Genomic DNA, 7,057 nt, shown 5'->3' on the forward strand with positions numbered 1-7,057 from the left:
TTAATGCTTAATTTTAAGACTGTCTTTGGTTTCTAATGTATCTGTGAGGTGTTTACCATGACCTACCTGGCCGTGCTATCTTGGAGAACAAAGTAATCCATTTATTTGTTTCATTACATTATTAAGACAGCTATTGTGTTTCTGTGGTGATCAGAGGTGGCTATGGATTGCTTTCAGAGAAAAGGATTGAGCCTTCAGATGTGTGAAATGCTGAGACTTCATGCTGCCAGTGTCAGTCACAACCAGCATGGTGGGAGCCAGACCAGCTCAGCTGCCCAAGCCACAGTGGCATCATTTGCAGGAGGCCAGAGGTGGGTACTTCATTTTGTGCTTTCCATTTTTTAATAAAGCCTCCTTTCCCGCTACGTGGTCAGACTCTCTGGAGGCTGCCAGAGGCAGGGTTGCAGTGCCAACAGCCCATCACCCAGCCAAGACTGCCAGCAGCCACGCTCCCCCAGAGGCCATGCAGGGTCAGTGGGCACTGTCCCCTCACAGGGGGGATATGCCGCAGAAGATGCCCAGCCAAGCCCTGCTGCAGTGGAAAAGCCATAATGCACAAGCACAGCTGTTTCCTGGCAGCCTCCAGCACCTCCAGCTGACAAGGCAGGTAGGATCCCCAGACAGGTTCAGCTTGTGTCATCCCATCAGTAGCAGTGCAGACCCTCAGCTGCCAGGGTCCTTCCCCTGCCTGAGAGCCTTCAAGGTCATGGTAAATGGAAGCTCTTTGGCCAAAGAGAAGTTATTCCTGCAAGGAATGTATTCCTACACAGTGCAAGAGCAGACAGAGGTGCCAGAGGTTTCCCCTATGCTCAGTGCAGCAAGCATTGTGCTTGGAAGCAGCTTGGCAGGATGTCTGAGCCTCCCAGCCCTTCCACACCTCTGAGCCCTCCCCTCAACTGCCTTCTCTGCCTTTAGAGAGGGAGCACAGCATATGTTATCCCCCTGTAGCTCATCTCCCTTTTAATTAGATTTCGTGTTTTAGATTGTTACTTTCAGCTAACAGTCATTGCTGTAGGGCCATGGCCTTATGATGCAGTGAGAAAGGCCAAGCAGAAAGTCCTGCGTGGCTCCAGGATGATGTTCAGATGAATACCCTGCCAGGGAAATGTCTGGAAATATTATTTGGAAGTGGCTCACACAGGAACAACCACCAGCTGACATGCTCCCCTTCTACTTTTAGCCCCTCAAACCTCTGGCCTCTGACTGGACAAGCAGGGAGATATTGACTCCAGCTTCTGCAGGAGCATTCCCACACCAGGGTGGGGATGGGATGGACATGCTTCCCTCTCAGATGTCTGACAGCCAAGAGGGATCAGGATCTACAGCAGGGACAGTTCTAGGACTGGCCAGGCTCTGTTCCACCAAATGTGTCTGGATCCCGACAAATACTGGAGAAAACAGCCTGCTCTCTGCACTTGTCCTGGCACTGCCAGCCCCACATGTGCCAGGACAAAAGAGCATGCTGGAAACCTCTAAAGGATCCTGTGGAGAAGGAGCCTGACTCACCACTGCAGCTCCAAATAGTCCTAATGGCAGCAATAGAGAGCATGGAGGAAACGGGGCAGCAAAAATAAATAGCTCTACTCTGGAGGAAGTTCTGAACATCTTAGAGCTTGCAGCTGGGCAGCTCTTCTGGAAAATATTTTAATACAGGGAACTAAATGTTTTCCCTGGAAGTCTGCTCTAAAACTGGATCTCTTGAGTGAGAGGATGCATCCTTTGAGCAGTAATTTGCTGATGCTATTTCAAAAGTGTTGAGGTGGATCATGTACAACTTCTCTCAGCATCTCAGTCATTATAGTTTTTATGCTCTGCATTGTGGGGATGGGCTTGTTCCAAGTTTTTGCAGCTCATAAGACAGCAGTACTACACTGGCTTCTCAATGTAAATACAAAGATAAATCCCTGCAGCAGAATCACTTCTGCACTAACATGGGAACTTCGTTCCAAGCGGTAATCAATCCAGCCTCAACTACTCTGTTTCACCAGGTACTTCCCTTTGGGAAGCCTCTCCCTCTCCATAACAAACATAACAAAGTCATTTCAAACACAAGTCCATCTATATAACAGAGGAATGTGTGATAGGCTTCTCTCTTTTTGCCATGTGATAATTGATTAGTCATCGGGCAGTCATATATTTGAGTCCTTGCAATACTTCTGGAAGAAGCAAGATTTCTCACAGACGTGGTAGATGATACCTACAGAGCGTTTTAAGTAACTAAAGGTATTTGTGACTGGGGATGTGAAAAGATGATGGCTGCAGTGTTTAAGGGTCACTAGAGGATCTGAAGGTCTTTTGCTTGGAGATCGTTGCCTCTCCAGGCTGCTCTTCCATGACTCACTCCACAAACCAACCTCATTGCCACAGCCAGGAGGAAATGATTCATAAATACTGACCTTTCCCCTTGCCACCCCTGCAAAATGAGGTCTGTGTATAAGCACTCACAGAGCTGGAGCCATGGGAATTACAACTAGATAAACCATCCATCCACTGACGGCAACATCACGCAACCACTTCCTTGCCTGTGCTAATGGTGGAGATGTTTGCTATGAGCCAGGCACACTCACAGGAGAACATAACTGGGGCAAAACAGAAAAATTAGGCAAGGAGAAGGTGACTCAGAACAGGGAAGGTTGAAAAAGAAGGGTCAGAGCTAGATGAAATCCTTAGGTCTCCTGTTTGCAGATATGTGAAGTCAATGTCTCATAGAAAAATAGACATACTTAATAAAACTGATATCCTTCATGGCACACCCAGTCTATGGGATTCACAGTGCCAGGTCAGCAGTCATTAAAGGGTAATATCGCTTTGCTATTATTTGCAACTTCCTCAGGACACGGGATGCCCAGCCTTGGGTTCGCAGCCTGTCATTGACCTGCTGCACAATCATGAAGCGATGAGGGGTTGGGACCCAAAGCTCCAGTCTCAGGAGTGGGTGCAGCAGATGGCAGGCAAATGCAAAAGGGAAGGATGGATACCTCTTTGTTTCCCTTGTGAACTACCCTCATGACCTAGGAGGTCCTCCCCACTCCTAGGCAGACCTCTCAATGAAACTTCCCAGTTTAAGCATCCCAGAATTTATTTCACTCCAAATACAAGGCAAAAGGATCAAGACTTTTCATTTCTTTATCACACCATTTTGGGCTTCAACTCTGTTCAGCAGAGCATTATTCCAGGTCCTGCAGCATGCCTCATACAGCTATCAGCAGAAATGCCTAATTAAACTAGTAGGAATGTCACCAGGACCTGGCTAAAGAGACTTGCTCCTTAGTTTTAAGTCCATACTTTTGTGAGGAGTTGCCACAGAGGAAGACATTGACGGCAAACAGTTCACTGTCCTTTAGTGAGAGTTGCCTCTAATGATACGGCATCTAGGTACAGGTTGTTCTTCACAGAACCTTCACCTTTGGACACAGTGAGTGTGGATAGAGGGCATACAGCCAATGTGTACTCACAGGGAAGGCTGCAGTCTTTACAGCTGGGACTTCTCTTCAAGTTGAAGCATTAGGGTGGCCCCAGCTGCAGCACATAGCTGTGACCAGCCTGCAGTGGGGTTGGCAGCCAGTCCCTAGTGTGGCAGGCTGCCGTGGGCACTGCTGTGCTGCAGTTTGGGGCAGCAGCCCCCAGCATTGCCCTGGCTTGCCCCCAGGCAGCCAGCTCCCTGACCACCCAGTGCTACGGGTGACAGCATGAGGGCATGGCTTTGCAGCTAGGGTGGGGCATGTAGCACCATGCAAAGGCAAATTAAGGACCTGCTCCTGCTCCCAGCACCCTGTGACAAATTTGGACTTCCACGTTATCCCCCCCAGCATTGTTTTTTGCAAAGGAGGCAGCAGCTGTGAATCCACCCCAAGTGCTGGGCGCACAGGGTGCTGGCTGCCCAGGAGCAGGCAGCTGCCTGGCAGAGTATCCTCAGGCAGCCATGTGGGTGGGACAGTGCCACCTCCTCCCTGGCCCTCCTCATGGCAAGCACCCCCCTGCACAGCTTTCCTCGCAGACTGCGTGGGACAGCGTGTCAGGGCTTGCAGGGAAACTCAGCGATAGCATAAATACAACTCTGGTTGCAAGGGCTGGCTTAGAGGCAGGGTGAGCAACAGAGGAGAAGACAGCTCAGTAATTATTTATACTGCAAAGAGAAAAGAATTATTAGGCAGCTGTTGGCAAGCAGGCAGAGGTCGTTTAAGAGTTCTGAGGAACAAGTGACTAAGAGCAGCATTTCAGCCTCTTGGTGCCATGTAGACCCATCTCTGCCAGTATGACAGAGGTTTACCTTCCTCTCTGATGCTCTTGAAGCACAGTCTCAACTGCAGCATCCTGCAGAGAAATGTAAGTAAAGAGAAAGATAGCAAACTTTCACAATTATTGAACAATAGCTTTTCTTTTGCCACTGACAAATGCTGAATTCCCAGAGACAATTGGGAAACCGGAATTGTGTTGAAATGGCTGCTGAAGACTTGGACCCAGGCCAGTTGGCCCTTCAAGGGTGCACAACTGGGTACCATGTGCTAATGAAGCTCTTTCTTCATTATTTAAACAAGCCGTGGAGCTTCTTCTGGGACCAACAGGACTCATTTCTCAGAAATCATCATATCAGAGGGTGAACACTCAAATATCTGGTACCTTTCCCTTTGGGTGCCTGTATCTTCTCCCAGTACCTGAGTAGCTAAAGTAAACTATGACAAATGCAACTGATTTTTTAAAAAATGTCTTTTTCATATCAAACTTAAATTTAATAGGATCCCATGCTTCCCATTTTGATCTCAGATTTCCTTAAGAGGCAAGTCCTTCAGTGAAGTCAATGAAATTCTGTCACAGATTTCAGCAGTGCCATAATTACACCTCTAGAGTTTTATTCTTATTTTCCTGAATGCCCCATTCATATTAGCTGTTCTAAATTTTTGGAACCATTTAATCACTGCTGTTAGCATGGCAAAGGTGGCTGCAGCAGAAATATGTTCACCTGGGGTTGAAGTGATCTCCATGGGAGGTGCCCACCTGAGGAAAGCCAGGTGTGGTCTTCACTAAAGCTTCCACCAGCATGTTTTGAAGTCTCTTAGAAAGACTCCCTCAGAAATGGGCACTGTCTGATTACGAGGCCAGGGAGGGGCAGGGAGAGGCCTTGGTGTCCCATATCCTCAAGACCTTTCGGGAGCTGCTGTGTCTGAGGTCACTGTTTCTTAAGCCATTTCACTAATGTGTCGCTCCCGCCAGAGGACCGAGGCTCTCCCTGTGCTCCTGAGTAATGCTGAGGCTGAAGGGCAAATGTTAAAGTATGGTGTGTCCTTCCCCCTGGGCCAGCCTGAGATCAAGTTGCCAAGGAGGCCAAGCTGTAAGTCAGAGGAAGGAGGGTGAGTTATGCAGCCCCCTCCACCATCCACTTTCCATCAACATGCCAGCAACAAACCCATCCTCTGCAGGACACCAGAGAGGAGGAATCCCAATGTGTCTATCAGGGACTCACCTCCTTGGTGGACAGCTGGGCTCTGGCACCTGCCCAGAGCCCTCGGTGCTCCATGAGGCCCATGAGAGACCCTGGGGGTGCACACATTTCCACTCCTGTGCACGCCTCCATGCACACTGAAATACAGGGGCTACTTTCTCTAGCGGAGTAGACCCAAGAGCTTTGAAATCATCCAATATGAAAAATTCAAACATTTCCTATGTCCTGAGCTGCAAGAGGTATAAATATGACAGCTTGTGAAAGGTGGGCAGTTACTGAGCATCTCTGGCTGCTGAATAGACTCATTTTTCCTCATTCTTAGCACCGCACTTGCATGTGTTCTGTGAACATGAAGGAACTGAATACCCTGAGTAGGCTGTGTGCAGACCTGGGGCCTGGAGATCTCTTTGAAGCTGCTGACAAAATTGAGAGCAAGGTTTCTTGGAGAAGGGAAGCGAAGTATACAGCAACTGAGCTTTCCTCTTCAAAAAGCCAGTAAAGGATGTAAGGGGCTGGAGAAAAAGAGACAGGTTTTATGGGTTGAGAGTGGGCAACAATTAATATAGCTCACTGCAGTTCTGAGCTATTTAGCCCACTGGGATTGTAGCGTCTACAGCAACACTGCTAAACAGACCAGCACTAGTCAATTTAAGATACAGCTTTCCAGTGTCATGTAGTCAACATCTGGGAGCTCAAAACAGCTGTATCCTGGTATGCCTTTGTGCACAGGAACAGGGGTGGCCCTAAATCTGGGCTAACCCTGTCAGCTCCAGAGAATGCTGTGCTATCAGAAGTTAGGCACCTGCATAAGAATCATACTAAACAAGACCTGGTTTGCATTGCATCACAAACTGGGAATTCTGTGTTATAAAAGCATTTTTCTTTTCCAAGGAGTACATACAAACCTTGCCACCCTGACCTCTCCCAGGCTACAGGTCAGTGAGGTACTGGATTTTACAGCAGTTCTGTGAGGCCTAGGCTAAAAAAAGGCCACACACAGAGTATTGGAAGACCCGTTAAGAGTATCACATAAATACCCCGTGCTTTTAGACCATTCCTGCCTTCCAGTGCACCGTAACTCTTGCCTGCAGCAGAAGGGCAGCGGTGACAGCAGCAAATGCAAACCAGCTTTCACCTTAATCAATCACATGTGGAAAGCAATGTTGGCAGCTGTGAGAGGGGGAGCACCAACCCCTCTCCTTAATGTCTGTGAATGCTTTTCAGTGACTGCAACAAAGGTGTGGTAATAAAAAGACCTTCCTGAAGGACACTGGTGCAGCTGTAGGGCTTTGCCTACCAAGTACCCCTGGGCCAGTTCGGTGCAGACTGTGACAGCTGAATTAAGAGCAAGATCCTGCTATGCCAGAATTTCACTTTACAAGGGCAAATCTAATAGAGGATGGCTGCATAGAGACTGAGCAGAGGACGTAGCTGTGGCTGCTCCACAGCTCCAGAGCTTTGGGAGACAGTAGCCTCATCAGTGAGGCACACAGAGCGAGTGGGGGAGCAGCTGCTGTCACCTCGGGTCCCACTAAACGCTGCATGCTCGACTCAGAGATGAGGAAAACAAAAAGAGGGCTGAAGAAAGACAAAGCATATCCAGAGCTGAGCAAAAGT

The sequence above is a fragment of the Passer domesticus genome, chromosome 5 (assembly GCF_036417665.1).
Source record: "Passer domesticus isolate bPasDom1 chromosome 5, bPasDom1.hap1, whole genome shotgun sequence".
Classification (NCBI taxonomy): Eukaryota; Metazoa; Chordata; class Aves; order Passeriformes; family Passeridae; genus Passer; species Passer domesticus.